The sequence below is a fragment of the Dromaius novaehollandiae genome, chromosome 3 (genome assembly GCF_036370855.1).
Source record: "Dromaius novaehollandiae isolate bDroNov1 chromosome 3, bDroNov1.hap1, whole genome shotgun sequence".
In the NCBI taxonomy this organism is placed as follows: domain Eukaryota; kingdom Metazoa; phylum Chordata; class Aves; order Casuariiformes; family Dromaiidae; genus Dromaius; species Dromaius novaehollandiae.
The window spans coordinates 59,013,575-59,031,803 of record NC_088100.1 but is presented as its reverse complement, the minus strand read 5'-3'; the positions used below and the strand labels follow the sequence as shown (position 1 = coordinate 59,031,803).

At 43.0% G+C, this 18,229-nt stretch overlaps 1 protein-coding gene and 1 non-coding gene across 8 annotated transcripts in view; one reads left to right on the top strand and one right to left on the bottom strand.

The window, feature by feature from the left end:
* Nucleotides 1-15,110, bottom strand: part of NCOA7 (nuclear receptor coactivator 7) — a 104,047-nt gene extending 88,937 nt beyond the window's left edge. For 3 of the 7 annotated variants that reach the window (XM_026105097.2, XM_026105104.2, XM_026105103.2), the window contains exons 1-2: nt 15,026-15,110; nt 12,246-12,440 (exon numbers count right to left, since the gene is read on the bottom strand). The gene's annotated coding sequence lies outside the window, so the exon portion shown is untranslated. The other 4 variants (XM_026105098.2, XM_026105102.2, XM_064508945.1 and 1 more) reach the window with 4 other exon arrangements.
* An 87-nt stretch (nt 15,111-15,197) lies between these two features.
* On the top strand, nt 15,198-15,269 carry TRNAE-CUC (transfer RNA glutamic acid (anticodon CUC)). Its single transcript has one exon. It is a non-coding gene; the product is annotated as a tRNA-Glu (tRNA).
* Nucleotides 15,270-18,229: the final 2,960 nt, after the last annotated feature.

Genomic DNA, 18,229 nt, shown 5'->3' with positions numbered 1-18,229 from the left:
TTCAGTTGTTTACAGCTACATCAAAGTAATTGCTTGGGCTGCCTCAAGTTGAAGTCAGCCGAAACAGTTAGCCTATGAAGGACAACATTTTTCTGTCCATGTTAAAGCCTCTTTTCTGAGGGACTATCATGCTTCCATGCTTGGTGTCAAAACCTTACAATTTGGCAGAAAGCAACATACCTTTTACTAGTCCCACTGAAAATTTGCCCAAATTAAGTACAGACACAAGCTTTTTATAAAGAGAGGAAAATGCAGCTCACACCTAACCAATCTGGATGTGTTCTCACTTTGCAGTTAAAAAGCACTGATATATTATCCATAGGAAGTGTATTATCCCAGACCTAGATACATGTACTTATCATTAACTATTAGAAGACTTTGGATAAAAAAGGTACACTGCAAATCTAGAATATGCTGCTGGACTAACCTAATGAACAAGCAATAAATACACGGCACTGGCTTTCTACAGGTCAGCATAGCTTTTTCTGAGGTATCTGCTTGCAGAACTTGCCAAAGTAAAAAAGGAAAAAGGGAAGAGAAACAAGAAGAAAGATGCATTTCAAGGCCAGATAATGTATCATCCTAAGGCCTTTCAATGAGAAAATTATCATCCACAGCTTTTTCATCACAGCAAGCATACAATTCACAATCATGTAACAATTCATTTATACTCACAATAGCAGCTAATCTGCGAAGGCTAAGGAAAAAAAAAAGAATTCAAAGCAAATGGAATGTGGAATGAAGAAGAAATCAGAACTTAAACAGTTATAAAACACTGTACCAGATAAAGCTTTTATTTTAAATATTATATAACGCTGACAGCAAAGCAGTTAAGAGTTAAAACTGTACTAAGCACTGAAGGTAAAGTCCTGATTTCAGGGACATTCACCAAAGTTTGACCACTGATTTCCCTGGGACAAAGATTCTAAATAGAAAAAAGCAAAAGAGCCACAGCCAAAAGAAATTACATCCAAAAGAGAAAATCTTTTTTAAAGGCCAGTTACCATTTACTGAGAGATGACAATCATTTTGCCAAAGAAATATATTTTCTAAATTATTTTTTCATTTTCTTCCTGTAAGGGCTTTAACATCATCCAAAATCTTATACTGGTCCACATGACATCAACATCACATTATAGTTACCCAAGTAAAAAGAAACACACACATCATCAGAACCACCTTAACATCAGGTTTATTGTTATAGGTGGCCCCTTCAGCTCTGCTGGCTTCTACTCTGTAGACCTCCTTGGCCTTCTCATGGTATTTTCCTGGGCTACCCACAGTGGTCCTCAGATTTGTCTCACTCCTATGGGAGTGAGGCCAGCTCTGCAAGGAGCTCTGCACAGAGTACTTCGCTACCAGCATGATTTGGGCCTGCATTTCCTTCCCAGAAGAGGAAAAAAAAGTAACAGAACGTGCCTTTCTTGCTTTTCTCACAAACTTAATCTGGAAAACATTCAGGGTTGACCAGAAGGACTAGGAACAGTTTTCTTCACAATATGCTTTTCCATAGCTCGCTATTTGTTGAACAGGGAAGAGGTTCTCCAATATGCATCACTGCAGCAGGTCTGGCTGTTTCCTGGGGTTCATGTTAGTTATTCTTCCCATCCTTTTTATAGAAGACTCCGGATTCCTTGAAATTATCATCCAAGCAGAACTCCAGGAGAAAGAGTCTGCACAGAGCTCATGAATCTTCCCAAACCAGAAACAAAATTTTGAGCCAGCCTGATTTCAAAAAAATTTTACATGCTCTTAAAGAGAAAGCTGTCGAATGGATTTTTTTCTTAAACCCAAATTAAAAATAGAATTCCAACAGCATTTGCAGTAGTAAAAGAAAAGTCAAAATACAAAAAGCCCCAGAAGTATTTATTGAGATTTCTCCTTCAATTTGCTGATGTTGTAAAGAGTGCTTTGATTGTTCCATCTTGCTTTTGAGACCAGTCTCCAGCCCTCTTCCTCTAAAACCTGCCTGTTATCTGCCAGGTTCAGCCTACAGACTGGGAACCACCACAACGGGGACAGGACATGGCTAGTTGACAAACAGTGAAGCTTAGTACTCTCACCGTAGTGTCAAGTGCACAATGTCAGCAGACTGGCAGAACAGAAAAACTAACCTCCAGTTCCTTAATCTCTTTTAATGACAATGCATGTGTTACTTTTGACAACGGAAATCACACGTTACAAAAGGAAGTATAGTTTTCAGAACAAATAATCCACTTTCAAGTTTATCCACTGAGTGATCAGTCAAGGGCAGAGGCTCATACTGACTCAATTTTTAAGGAATCCAGAATTCCTGTATTTAAGAAAATAAATTTGGCCCAATGAGGAAGAACATCAGCAGCAGCCCAGCAAGGGAGATTTTCATTTCAATCCTTAAGTGTGGCTGTGACAGAAGACAAACACAGATGACACTGCAAAGCCTCATCTAGCCTCTGTAAAGCAATGTAATGATGCTAGCCATCTCCCAACACATACTTGCCCCTAATAAGCACAACGGCTGCAGAACAGTTCACTGCACTAAGCAAAAGCCACCTTTGTCTTTCCCTTGTGGTTCATAATTCATCTCCCAACTAGTCTGATGATTAGTCACACTGCTTGCTACTTGACCCCTCACATTTTGGTAGCAAGAGAGCTTTCCTTATTAATCAGCTGTTACACCGCTGTTAATCACTTCGCCCATATCCGCAGAAGTGACAGACTTACACCAAGCCAAGTCAATCTTTCACCACATGCCTGGGCACAGTTCAGCAAAGTTTTCCATAGCAAAGTAAGAGTCAAAGTTTTAGCCATTTGGTTTTCTACCCATTGTCATCAGAATGCAATCACCCGCACCACACATCTACTCCAGGTTAAAAGCTTTAGGAGCTGAGACAAATGCAATTGCCTGGATTTCATGATACAGGTAATCAACTTATCCCTGACAGATCTGAGCTGCTACCTTTAGTCCTCAGTCTTCAGCTTTCCATCCTTTTCAGGATGGAAAAGAAAAAGTCAAACACTACGTATGTATTATAAAGGAAACAAATTATTTTTTAAATATGTATTCTAAATAACGTACAAATCACCACAATGTGTTCAGCCTACCCAGGTTCGACTGCACACAGCTAAACTCTTCAGCACTACTGCAAGTCAGGCAAACCTTTGTGAGGAAGTGTTAGGAAAAGCTTAGGCCATTCGCTGGCCTACAAAGGTTTGCAGGGCTCGGTACAGCTACAAAAACCTGCACAAAGTGCCACAGTATCTGGAATGACTACAACTACTTAAAAACATTACAGAAATGCCACTTTTTAAGTTGAGGGTAAAATAAAGCCCTTGCCACCACATCGGGACATTTCTTAACTAAGAGACAATAGACTAATGCTACCCACTGTGTTATTTAACCTACTTTTTTGCACAGTGACTGCTGACACAACATGCAAGCACTGCTGAGTCACTGACAATACCTGATTGCTCCTTGTAGCACCCCCTTCAAGTAACGTCCAAGGCAGATCCCAACCAGCGTCTGAAATCACAGAGCAACCTGGCCAGGCAGGAAGCCCTCCATACCTGTTACCCCCAGAAGAAGGTGGCAGCAACAATTTATAACTATTCATACTTCTTTTCTGTCAGGTGCATTTAAATTATTTAAAAAGCAAACAAACCAGAAAGTGAGACAGATGGCATATGGGACAGAGAGCAGAAGAAACAGAGAAGAGTAGCTGCAGAAAGAGAGAGCATTGTTAGAAAAGGTTACATTTAGTTGGAAAGTGAGTCAGAGAATAAATTACCTTTTCTTTAAGATAAGGTTGGGTTCAAGTAAATAGTAGCTCTCACTGAATTTCTGCAGAACAAGGCTGTGATTTCCCAAAACCGGTACACTGGGACAGCTTGTCATCTGCCCTTAAAGTCTTAGATTTTTGGGAAATGGCTCTCAGACATCTATGGAAAGACTAAGGGATGCTCCCCAAAACAGTCACTTCTGGATGAGACTACTGAAAGAAAAATACCCTTCTAGAAATCAGTAACTATTAAAAATGGCTTCTAAATCCTACTCAGTGGATAAGGAAATAAACATAAACATTCCTAACTTGACACTGTAAACAAAAAGTAAATGCAATAGTGGCTGTATAAACAGGCATAACTGCCTTGCTCAACTCTGATGTTTTCTGTTCTCATAAACAAGGTTGATACTACCATTATCTGAATATCATGGGTAGTCAAGACTCTATGTTTCAAAAAAAAAAAAAAAAAAAAAAAGTTGAAAAACTGTAAAACATACTAAGAGCAGTCATAACGATGGCAACAGAAGAAAAAAAATGGCATCTCAGTAGGATCTATATAATTCAATCCATTCAGTGCATCAAACAAGATGCCCAAGGTAAATTAACTACCACATGTGTGCTACAGAATAACTGAGAACAAGGACTAGCTTGATCTAGCTGACAAAGCCGTAAGACCACATGGAAGTTGAGGCACACAATTCAAACCAAAACCACTGCACACATTAAAACACACACACACGATAAATAATGACTAGAAAGGCTTAAGACTATGATGAATTTTCTATCCATTGAAAGCTCCAAGTCAAAACCAGAAGCCTTCCTGAAAGATAAGCTGTAGTTCAATAACAAGTTATTAAGTCTTAAATAACTATAGTATTTCTCCAGGACACTATGTGATGCCACATGGAGATACTGCCACTAGCTCTCAGAGCTTGGTCAGAGCCTGGGAGTGGCACAGGTGTGATAGCAAATCACTGCACCTGGAGTGACTCACCCTTCTTAATCACTTATTCCTAGCTTCTGTAGCACAACCCATCATGAACTACTGACAGACTCTACAAAACCTCCACATGTGTGAGTACTCCATCCTTGTAGTCAAGAAGAATGTAAGTTGCAGATTCATAATCAAAGACCTCTGGACCACTGCAGTATGCTCACAACTTCAAAACAGAGCAAACAGTTCATAACAGATATCCTTCAGTGGCAGCACAGCTGCTTGACATTTTCACCAAGAACAAAGTATAGTTTTCTGCTTACGATCAAAAGGTTTTGCAAAGAAAAGGGGGAAAAAGAAATACTACCATGTATATGTTTGCAAGGGAAATATAATCCCTCCAGTTTGCTGTGAATTTTGTTACTGCCTCACCATCTCATAATCAGGCTAGGTAAAAAAATCACTGGGGAATACAGAAACTACTCAGATTTCAAAAAAATTCATCTGAAAACTTGGTTCTACTGGTCTCCTACTCTTTTTTTCCTTGTCAAAGGTGACCACCTAAGTGAGTTTTCTGGATGCTGACTTCAACTCTTAACTGTCTATAGAGTTAACTGTCTTTTTTTGGAAGTGATATTAAACCATATGAAACGCTTGGGGCAGCAGTCTAATTAGAGCATCTCTCTCAGTGAGAAAAATCAATCGTGAGGCCTTGCTCTCCACAGCAGGGAGCAAGAAGTAACTAACCCAGTGGCAGACTGTCATTTCCACCCTCAATACTGAGCCAGCATGTGCATACTTCATTAAACAAGAACTGAGCCCGTAAAGCCTTAAACTTGTTTGGCTTATTGATGATGAGGAAAACGAGATTTGTCAGTCTTTCACGACTGCTGTGTTTGGCATCTGCTAAGCAACCCTATCATACAAAGGGAAAACTCGGGCACAAGACAGGACGTTTTACCATTCTTCTTATCGTTAGTTGTATTCCAACTTCCCTTCAACACCTACTGGAACGCAAAGGGAAATTGAGCTCCATTTGCTCTCTATTTACACCATACTTATCTTTTGTAAAAACCTGCAGCAGCAATACCTATAGCAGCAATTTGTTGGGTCAGATCATGCTCCAGGGGTTTATACTAATTTTCACCTTTGAAACACTCACCCAGACGGGTGTCTAAAGCGAGTCACTGTGGCTGCAGTTACTTATCTATAGGATTTTCACAAGTTTGTTACAATCCTTTCTGAAGAAACGTGATTCTCTAATCTCAATCACTCTCCAAATAAATTCACCTTTGTTTTGAATACAGAAGCTTATTCCCTACTACTATATGACATTTGCAAGCTGTCCATTGAAGAGGTCATGACCATAAATTAGCCAAATATTTATACAGCCAATTCCTAGCCAATTCTGCTCATATCTTCCAAAATCTTGAATACACAAAACAAAAAAAGTAGTATTCCTACACAAGGCACGGGTTGTTCCCATGAATTTTGGGTTACTTCAACTCCAGACAGAATGATTTATCATTTCAGCAGTAGAAACAATAAATCAAAGCCACAGAGAGTGGCCATAAACTCATATACATGCTTCTTTTTATAACATATTATGCAACAGGAAAAAAGGTACTCAATTCCCTTCCAAAAGGAAAAGGAGTTGAGAAAAGAAAAAAAAGAAAAAAAGCCTCTCAGACAACATTTTATGTCCGCAAGCAGTCCCATCAACTTCAATACAATTATTCACAAGACCAAAGTTACATGTTTTGGTCCTTCAAAATATTTTGTGTATATTTATGGACATTTTCCAGGTAAACAGAAAAATGAAAGATAAAGCAGCCTAAAACGCAAAGGATTTGTGTATTTTTTCATCTTGGCTTAAAGAGCTATATTCCTGCTAAAGTAATTCTCACCCAGAAACTATATAGGTACTTATTTGCATTAATTTTCTAAAGCATATTTGTATACATACATAAAACAGTACTAGCATTAACTGAATTTCCAAGTTATGCAAAAACCTGCTTCTGCAATAGGCTGAGAGAGTTCTTCAACATACATTTTAAGCCTCATCCAAATACAGGCCTTTAATCTGGATCACAGCAGCTTGCAGCAAGCCATAATTGATTAATAAGTTACTATCCATCTTAAAAGTCCACCATTATGCATTAATACAAAAAATATGTATGATGACTTACTGGAAACACAGTTGTGGCACACAGAGTAAACACACAGTAAAAGCGTATTAGCATATTATTAGGTGTAAGTGTTCGTCATCTTATTTCATCACCTAGAGGATGAACAGTTACTGCATCTTTTAGTACCATAATACTGCAGACACATCACTGACACACAGGCAAGCCCTTCCAACCCCCAAAATGACTCTGAAATAGCATATGAAGATATACCCAGGCGCAGGGAAGAAAGTCTGCTGCACAGATCAACAGGCAAGCTCGGTGCCTACCCCACCTCCTGCACCCAGCAGCACTTAGTCATGATAACCTGAGACGACAAATTCATATATAAAAGGCTGGAACCCTCCAGAAAGTCATCCAAGATCGGGGGTGGGGGGAGGGTAGATTTAGATTTAAAAACCTGAAGGCCAAGATAGCAATCCGTTCAAATACATCAGCTGCTCAAGAAAACAGCAGCACAAGCGAAGGTCCAGGCTGGCAGGCTTAATTCTACGGCACCGTCACTCGAGTCCGAAACACGCAATAGATTCCCCTTCTCCCTTGCAGACGAGTAACAAGACCCACTCTGCAGTAACCCGCTCGCTCGCAGCCATAAAAAAAGGCCAAGAAAACTGAAAGCCACATAACCCCTCACCTCCGCACGCCGCGCTGGTCCCGCAGTCCCGGCGGATGTTTGTAAACAAGCTAGCAGGCGGCCGGCTGCCTCCAGCAGCAGCGAACCAGCCACAGAGTTAACGCTGCAGGCGCCGGGCCGCCGCCGCCTGGGTGCTTCGGGGCGGCGCTGCGCCACCGCCCGCCGCCGGGGCGCCGCGGGGCCGGGGGGAAGGACCCGCCGCGGGCTCCCGCGCCCCACGGCAGCCGCCGAGCTCCCGCCCTCGGCCCGCCAGGTCCGCGCGCCGCCTCCTCCTCCAAGCACGGGGCCAGCCTCCCCCGACAGCCGGACGCGGCGCGGCCACAGACTCCCCCACCCCCCCGTTAAGCACCGCTAGCAAACGCGGGGCAAACACAGATGCAACGCCCGGCCGCCAGCACACCGCCGGGGCCGGCCGCGGCGCCCCCCCGCCGCTGCTGGCTCTTGCTAGCAAGAAAATAAGCCATCCTCCTCCGCGACACCCTCCAGAAACACCCCCGCGGGCGGCCGCGCCAGGGCAGGAGCTGCCCCCGCCCGGCCCCGCGCACCTGCGGAGCGGGAGGGGGGATGCGCCGGGCACCGCTCCCGCCTCGCCCGCAGAAGCGCCGGCCCCAGCGGCTCTCCCCCGGCCCGGCCCCTACCCGGCGCGGCGTCCCGCGGCGCTCCGGGTCGCCCCGCCGCGGGCAGGCGGAGGGAGGCCGCTCGCTTGGCTCGTGTGCGCGCAAGCGGGGCCGCATTTGAATATTACGTGGGGCCCGAAGGATGTATTTCTCCCTGGCTGCTTCTTGGAGGATGCGGCACCCCCCTCCTCCCCCCGCATAAATACCTATTGTATACACAAAGCGTATATCTACACAGATACATACACATGATGAAAGAGCATACAGCAAAAATACCAAGGGGTGTGCTGTCTTATCTCAAGATACGAATCTTTTTTTCTTAGTAGTTATTATTTTATGAATGAAACAAATTTTAAGTAATGTGTATTTGTCATACACTTATCATTTTTTTAATCTAATAGCTATTTAAAGAGCCATTTCAAAAAATGGATGTGTATATTTCAGGACTGAATACAACTCTAATAAGGACATGCAGCCATCTCCCACCACCACCATTACCCTACTCCTAGGGTACGCTTTCTACCACTCAGTGGCAATAACTGGGGCAATAACTGCCTTTGCTCCTCTACTAAATTTACCCCAGTACTTCCAGCTAAAAATGAGGTTTTAAAACACTGTGCTTCATTTTAGACCTAATAATGCTACACAAATACTAATTAAAAGATTTGTAACACTTTTGCTAATGCCTATATATAATTTTGAGCCTGCTTTTCCTGGAAAGCAGAATAGTAAATTATACAGTAAGTTATAAGAACCTAGAAAAGGCAGCTTGCTCTCCTTACTCATGTAGTTCTCTACTACAGCTGGTTTACAGTGTCGAAATACTCACTTCTGGGTGAAACTGGACTGTTCCACATTAGAAATGCAAAGCTTCTATCTTTTTTTTTTAACTGTTTACCTTATTTTTACAAGGTGCAGATTTTCTTTAAAACAGATCCTCTCGCTTAGCATATATTTTGATAGCATAGCGAAGCTACTGCATTTTATATCTACATTGTTACCTAGGCAAAAACGGTGGGCTAAACCAAAGTTACTCTGGTTAAAACACTCAAAAACCTCACCAGCACAAGGATTCTCTAACAGTATAGAGTTACTCCTTAGGCACTTCTTAGATAACAAAAATTGGAAGAAAAGAAAAAATCTGAAGACCTAAGATATTACCTCCCCCCTGACTTTTTTTGGATTTGCCACATTTCAATAGATGATATGCAGCCCTGTCCAATAAGTGGTGGAAAACCTTCTTATCTCTTAACTGAACTTAAATGACAATGACATCAACTAACACCTTATATTAGCTCCAGCGAAAGCTGTCTCTTTCTTGCTGTACAAGTTGACTACCCATCATTATTCCACGCATCTCACCTATAGCATTAGAATGTATTGCATAGAAAACTCTATGAAGACAATGTATAGATTCCATATCATAGACAAAGTAACTCCACATTTTTTTCAGTATTTAGATAGCCTCAGGCATTTCAAATGCATATTCAAGCCTCCTGGCACTGGGAGGAAATCTCAAACTCCTGTAACAGCAGCAGCAGAAGCACCCTAAGACTGGAACAGAAGCATCTTACAATTTCTGGTTACAGCGCTGTGGGATACTGCCTGGAGCTCAACCCCACACAGTCTGTGTCAGTGGAGGAAACTGTGAGAGTGCCTGAGGTCTAATATTCCATGTTATTTTACTGAGTCTGGAAGTAAGAGGTAGTACCTGACTGTCTGTTACAATAACGAATGTGATATGTACACATCACCTTTGAAATAAAACCTTTAAAATAAAATTCAGTTTTGGTGTCTCTCTAGCACACAAGATAGAAGACAGGGTGAATGGTTTTCTCATTCCTGTGGCAATATGTTCTTGTGGCAATTCATGTGAATACGCACAAGCTAACATTGTTTAACTCATAGTCTTGATGACATAAATGCTTGGAACATCTTTACCTAAGAAAATCTTAAATCCATCTAGTTCATTCATTTCAGGATCGGGCAAATTTGTTTTATCACTCATTGCACTATTTTGAAGGAGAGAAAAATGCATGATTGCTTTTTTAATCACTTTGAAATTGTGATTTTTGACCTTAGAAAAAGATTTTTCACATACACTCACATACACAACACATGGAAGATCAAATAGATGTGGGACGCTAAAGTACAGTATTTGAATGGGTTTTGATTTCCTACTGAATACTTATTTTAGTGTATATTAACAGAACGGCATACATTACAGAGACTAAAACCATAGATTTTTTTCTTCTGCCATGAGTACTGAAAGTACGTGTATGGCCTGCACACAGATCAACTTACACTAATATCAGAAAAAAAAATCGTATTGTTCATGTATGGCTTATGTAATTGTTTTAAACATCTGCACCTGTTACCTTAACATTTATTTATTAAAGACAACCTGCAGTAAAAGATTACATCGCAGAGCCTGAATGCCACAACAGTCCAGTTTTGAAAAGATATAAAAATAAAGTTCTTTTCCCATTAGCAATCGTTCTGTTTTTTTCCAATTATTCACTCCAAAATAGCCACAAAATACATTTCATACAGGCAGGCTTTTATGCATAATTAAGGCTCTGCTTGATCCAAACATGCACTTGGGGCTGACTTCTATAGCAACTCATTGCTATTTTTAGCCTGGTTTCTTAGGTTTATGTAATGAGAAATTTTGTGAGTCTCCCAGACAAAACCATAACTTTGAACTGATTGGCTGAATTTAACTCAATTTGACAAACAAAGTATTGAAAATGTGTACAAGTTTCATCAAAAAGAAACACAGAGACTAGAACTTGGAACTTCTATAAGAAGTTTTCTCCTAATAATTGATTCTGTTCACCAGTTTCAACCATCTACTAGAGCAATCCAGAAGTTGCTTCAAAACGCTCTGCAGAAAGATTGCGAAAGAAAAGGAATTTGTTCAGATACATAAGGAGTTAAAAAAAAGTCATACTTGTTTCAACTGAGCTCAGCGGACACTTGATGAAGACCCCTCCCCTCCCTCCCCACTATACTTTCTCCAAAACCCCAGAATCATATGGATTTTAATACAGGATAAGAGGAAAAGCTGACACAGTTATTCCTGGATCAAATACAGTGTTGGGGAAGAGGGGAAGATCAAGGAAAACAATAGTAGAACTTAAAAAATTATTTCTAAAAATACTGCAGATGAGTTTCTCCCTTCTTTTTCTTCTGAATCTTTAAAGGATTTTCTGTAAATAGTAAATATCCAGTCTACATAATATTAGGAAATGACACTGCAAATTTTCACATACTGCCCCCTAGCTCTAGTTAAACAAAACTACAAGAAGACGGAGCCAGTCACCTTACAGCTTGTAACATGGTATTTGAGCACGGAGTGTATAAACTGCTGTACCATTTGGACAACGCCTTTTGATGATCCTCCTTAAATTCTTTCCACAAAAACACTTTTATGCTACAAACACCTATAATAAATATAAACTACAATGGTATTTTTTTCCAGAAAATTATTATAGTCTAACGGTGATGTAACCATTCTGACTATACATGGAAACTAATCACAAAATAGCAAAAGGCTGTGCGTGGTCTTTTCCTTCCCACCCCTCTCTCTCCACCTCCTTAAAAACAGAATTATGTACATTTTAAACCAGGCTAACTGAAAGAAGAAAAGCTGATACAAAGACTTTCCAGATCAGACACATTGTTTGGGGAAAAGAGGAATGATGAATGCACACATTATACATAATTGTAAATATCATTTACAGCTTCTGTGCAAATCAAGGATTTTTACTACTACTGAAGTGGGTATTCCAGGTAATAAAGACAGTTCCTACTTACCATGATATAGCAAAAAGGCATCCAGATAAAATACTTTGAGTAAATTAGCACATCATTTTGATGCTATTCTTTCTTTTTCACCCAGTAAGCCTACTGTCACACAGCAATTAACATGGCAAATTGAAGCAATAATAACATACAATATATTCATATGGAACAGACAAGTTAATTGCATGTTGCTCAAAGCTTACCTAAAAAGTAAGTGCTCCCATTTTTCAGGTTCCAAAATTCAGCTTTGGGTACCTAACTCTGGAAGTTGGGGGGCATTGCCTCTAAGGCTGGAGCATTACTCACTTGGTTTTAGCGACACACAGCCATTTCGTTCCGGTGAGTGAAAAGAAACATCAGCCGCCTACGTTCCTTCTGTGGCGCTTTCGGGAAGATCGCTTTTCTCCCGCGAGCATCGCAAGGATGCAGGCACAGGCATAGGCTGCTTCTGCGCGGGCAGGAGGCTGAATCGCTGACAGTTTCACTGATGGGTTTCTCGCTCTAGATGGAGCAAGAGGCATAACCTTTTGTCAGTGCAAATGACTTGTGCCGAAAAGAAAGGTATTTCTAAAAATAACTAGACAGCATATGACTTTGAATGCTGCCCCCCTGGCGGTCCAGCGGCCAGCCCTCTCACCACTGCAACCAGTGTTCACATCCAGGAAAGGATTCCTTGTTTCGGTAAATCTTCTCTGGTACATACATTAGTTTTTACTGCCCTTGTGGCTGTAATTAAGAACCCTTTCATGGGTAAATAGAAATGTAACATCATATGTTACCTATTCTGAAAATAACTTGTGAATTGTGAATCATAACAGAGCAAGAGTGATCTATTTCTGCATTTAACAGTCTCCTAAAACATGGAAAAAAACAAGTTTGCCTACACTGCTGCCATTAGTCAGGAGATCTCATATTTCATAGTCCCAGTTACTTTTCTGAAATTGCCTGGGGGAATATTTTGTCTCTGTCACTCAGGCAGCTCAGTAATCAGGGAAATCACCGTTTTCTTCCTCTGCGCTCTCACAGCAGGGATGTACTCCAAGAACAAACACTGCAACAGTGGTCACGCCCCTTTTGTGAGGCAGCTCTTCAATACTGGAAACGCAGCTCCTGCGGACCTGCCCTGGTTTTAAACTAGCTGTCTCAAGTACTGCTAGCAACATAGGCGTGGAAGCACAGAATTCAGTCCCCTCTCCAAAACCCATCCGAGAGGCTAAGTCAGCACTGTGTGGGGTAGCCTATGCTGTTAGGCATGGTAGCGTGGAGTTACTAAGCATATAAACTCATTTATAGCTAGCTCTGTTTCTGCAGGGTCGGCCTACCTTAACATTTGGTTGGTGCGATTTCCTCACAGGTTCTGGAGTCAAAATGATCACTATATTTTATATTTTTATATTTATATTATGACAGAAATTTTCCCTCAGCTCAGATTTGCAGGTAACTGGGTCTCACTTTGCTTTTCTCTATAGCAAAGGGCACAGGCTGCCTGCTGGGTTCAGGTGAAGCTCCCCCATCTAACCATTCCCCATCTTTGCATGGGACTCAGGCCCTGGTGGTGCCTCAGTCTGTACTGTTCCCTACCTGCAGCTCCCCACAGTGGTGTCTCCTCAAGGACTGAAATGCCTTGCTCTAACCAAAGAAGCTGTTATCAATATACACTTGTGGCATGCAGTGCTTACAGTATACAGGACATCTGGCTATCTAATAGGGCCAGCCCATAGCCTTACATTTTATAAGAGATCTACATTGTTGCACACTAAAATCAATCAATTTGGACCCCAAAAAAATCTTCATCTCAATCAAAACACACCTTCTGTTGAAGCCTGCAAACTGAGAAGTTTTGGATGAAATGAACAATTGGACTCAACAGGGACTCTGATAAGACAGTGAAACCGTAGACCCAAAACTCCTGAGCACATCCCTGGGGAAACATGGGTTCCCTTAGTTTGCTTTCAGACTCCAAAGCCTTTAAGATAAGCTAAGTCATGTTTGCAGAATCCACAAACAAAGAGTCTGAAGCTGATCTATTTCAACATGGAAACGGTCTCTTATATAATTAATTACAGGGTCAGAGAATTTGAGAAGCGAAGATTTGCTTGTATAGAGCAAACCCTCTCATATTATGGACACTGCTTAGAGAAAATTACTTTTGCCAGTGTAGCTTACAGATTTATTTTGCTTATGAAATCAAGACCTATAGGCGCAAGATGGAAAATGCTGAGAATTTAAATTCCCTGTGTTTCTGGAGCCTGCCTGGTCTGAGCAGAGCTGACACAAGCAGTGGAGAGCCTGCTCAGCACGCCTCTCGTCCCTTCACCCCCGGGAGTCACTGCCCTGGATCTGCATCCTGGAGCTCTCACACCCAGCAGGATGACGGTCTTTTAAGGAACAGCATAAACAGGGACCATGAAATAAGGAAAAAAACAAAACAGCCCTGGTTTTGCACCCTGCAACTCTTTTTCTTTTTTTTAGTATTTTTGAACAGTTACCAACACTCTGATAAAGTTTTCCCTAGATTAAGGAAAACCATCGGGTTCAGCGTGGACGAGCTGTCACTGAGGAATATTATAAATATGCTATACACGGCACAGGGGGCTTGCAGTAAATAAAAGCCACCACAGACGGGTGGCCGCCACCAGCTGTCGAGTGCCCCGTGAAACAGCACGGCCATAAATGGTGTATAAATACAAATAAATAAACAAAAGAGCCCATTCTTGTGAAGGACGCGTTAATTATCCGGTGTTCCGGCGGCCGCCGCCGCCCCCGGGCGGCCCAGCCGCCTCCTCTCCGCGCCCTGCGGGGCGCCTCTCGCCGCGGCCGCTTCGCACCCCGCGGAGCCAGCGGCCGGCCGCCCTCACGGCCCGGCCCAGGGCTCGGCTCGGCGTGGCGGCCCGCCGCGGCCCTCCTCCGCCCCGCGATCCGCGCCACCGCCCACCCCCGCCGCCATCTCCCCTCGCACCCCCGGCGCCCTGCCGGCCCCCGCTGGCTTCGCAGCCCTCGGCCGCCTGGAGCGACGCGCCCCCACCCCCGCCGCCGCCCCCCTTCGGTGGGACAGAATGGAACGTCCCTCCCCTAGACATTTCTACCTCCGGGTCTTGGTACTGTCCGGAAAGGCGGGGGGAGAGGGGAGGCAGAAGGAAGGCGGGACGCAGCGGGGCCTGGCCACACGCAAGGGGCGGAGCTGCGGTAGCTGAGCTAGCGAGGCGGGCACGCCTCCTAAACACTTTTTATTGAACGCCGGGAAGAGGACAAGCGCGGTCCCTGGTGGTCTAGTGGTCAGGATTCGGCGCTCTCACCGCCGCGGCCCGGGTTCGATTCCCGGTCAGGGAAGCTGCTGTTTTAGTTGTTAAAAACCTCCGTCTGATTTTTAAAACTCTCTTTATCCGTCTCCCTGGGCTTCCGCAGTTCAAAGAACATCTGGCCGGCTCTTGTGCAAGCAGGAGGCGTCGTTTGCCGAGCAGCAAGCTTTAATGCACACTCCATATTTAAATCGACTCGTGTGAAGGACATTGCAAAGACTCAGCTCCCTGTGCACGTATGGGCAGGAAGGGGAAGCCTGACCAGGTGCATCCGCTGTCTGAAAGTCCAGCCATCATGAAACCACCTCTGGACGCTCGATTCCTACCCTTGGGTTGCTAGAAGTCAGTTGAGTGCTGCTGAGCAATGCCTGCCAGGAGGGGCTGCCAGGGTGCCGCGGCCCTGGGCCACAGGCATCGGCAGGGTGGGTGCCTGGTTAGGATGGTGATGGCTTGCAGACCCCTTTTATTTGCAGAACCCTTTCATCAGCTTCTCTCTCCCACCCTCCCACCTGCCTGTAATGAAGCTGTCACCAGCTCCATTGTGGGTCCAAGCCCAGGTTCGCAGTGGGTCCAAGCTGAGCTCTGCAGTAGGGGTGAGCCCAGCTCCATGGTAGGTCCAAGCCCAGCTCCATGGTGGGGGTGAGCCCAGCTTCGTGGTAGGTCCAAGCCCAGCTCCTTGGTGGGGGTGAGCCCAGTTCCATGGTGCATCTGAGCCCAGCTCCATGGTGGGCCCAAGCCCAGCTCTGTCCCATGACAGGGCACTTTAGTTGTGGACCCAAACATGGATCTTGGCTCTGGCAAGAGCTGCTCCCCTCTTTCCTCCCGTTGTCTGCCAGGGCATAATCCCCCACCTCCTGCCCCTGCCCATGATCTGTGGGATGAGAGAGGGGGCAGTGGGAGCACCTCTTCTCTCATGCTGGACAGTGCCTGCCACAGTTAAGACAAGAAATACCAGTCACAATAAAATTAGCTTAGACAGACGGCAAAGCTCTCCAGCTCTCTTAAAACAGGAGCGAGTGCACTCAGCAGACTGCGCTTAGCAGGGACCCTTCCTGCTGCCAGTAGCATGCCACAGCCCTTGCATCGCCCATATAGCTCCTTAATCTCGGCAGGCCGCACTTCATGCTGAAGGACTTTGCTGTGATGTGAAAGCCCCACTGGAAACAGCGGCTTTGGCTGTCTTCACCGGGGTGTGCGTCATGAGCATTGCAGCCTGGGCTACGCTCCAATTTCGATAGGAGCGTCTCGTGGGAACTCCCGAGGTCCTCTAGCATACTTTTTATGACAAAGAAGCACCAAGGGGGTGCAAAAGGAAGAGATCTCCTTTGCTTTAAGGCAGAACGCAAACAGGGAGAGGGGAGGTCACCATCCTTTAGATATTAAGAAAAGTTGTCTTTTCTTAAAGAAAAGAGGGACACAATGCCAGACTTCAAACTTGCCAAAGTACTTGGACAAAGTACAAAATCCACCTGGCAAGGAGTGGAAATGTGTGCTCTTGCTGATTTACTAACACTTCAGGTGGTTAAAAGCGATCTGGTTTGAACTGAAAAGACACCAGGACAAGTGTTCACCTTCAGCTTGGGTTAAACAGTTGTGCTAGTTTAAAGTTTGACTGCTGCTATTAACAGATGGGAGAGGCATCTCTGACAGAGTCTTTTATGTTGTTTTTGTTGTTTTAAATAAGAAGTAACTCACAACACTGTTACACTAGTGTCCCAGAAGAGATGAGCTCTTTTGCAGATGACAGGAGGTTCAATCAAATATAAGATCAATATGAGGTTTTTGTTATTTGAAGGGTCACATTCTCAAACTGTAGCTGAATTTGTTTCCAACTATGATATATTCTGAGATACTGGATTTCAAGTATTTTTAGAGACATTCAGATATCTTCCTTTCATTTATGTTTTTCCTCAAAAGCTTGTTCTGCTGCCTTCCATCTCAGAGCCAGGTTAACGGGATCACAGTGCGGTAGAATTAAGAAAGGAGAGGTAAGCAAAACAACACCTTTACAATAGATTCATTTAAACTAGCAGCTGAGAGTATCTGGTTAAGACTCTTAACTTTTACTTTTTATACTTTCTTGAAAAATTTGGGAGATAGGAGCTTTCACATACAAACTTAATTTTATATCTCTGGTATTAATTTTTCTTTGTTATAGCATTATATTAATTCTGCCTCTTAAGTTTTTCCAAGCTTATATAAAATATTTTCTCTGTGACTGAACGTAAAACTTTGCATGACTTTGAAAATGAACAGGATAATTAAAAATTGAATACTCCCAGCTTTTTTTCCAAAGGCATGTTTTCTGCTTGTCCTCATATAGCCTTTTTATCTGAAAGACATATTTAACTGACTATGTATTCACTGGATTTATGTTGTACCCATGAAATTCAGGTGGCAGTTTATCCACTTTTTTTTGTTTTTGCTGTGGCAATAAACACTGAGCTAAAACATTATTCTGCCCGCTAAAGGTAAACTAATCTCTGCTTCTTGATAAAAATACCATTTTCGTATACCACAAGGTGGCATCCTAGTCGCACGTCTTCCACTTACTCTCATTCTCTCAGACTGGTTGCTATTTAAAAGATTTCTAATTTAATTTCAAATGTTAACACTATTTGTTTAATTCTAATGAGCTGTACAGTAATGAAGGCTTTGCATTTGTTGATAAAACCTACTATAGGCACAGACGAAGCTGTTACTAAACCAGATTGCAAGCAACATGCTTTCTTAAGTATAAGAGTGTATGTATAAGCTTTACACATCTTTTTAACAGCCTTGATGTATCATTTACAAAAGAGATGTTACAAAGGATTATCAGGAGTATGCTGCAGATTCTTCTACACTTCAGTTTATCTAAGGAATTTATATATTGATTATATATACTGTTACTAGAGTGATGAAGATCCCTGTGGCCCTCAGGGCAATTAGCCTTGCAGCCACTCCAACAGGGCAGCAGTGTCTCTGTTTTACCTGTAGATTTTGAACTGA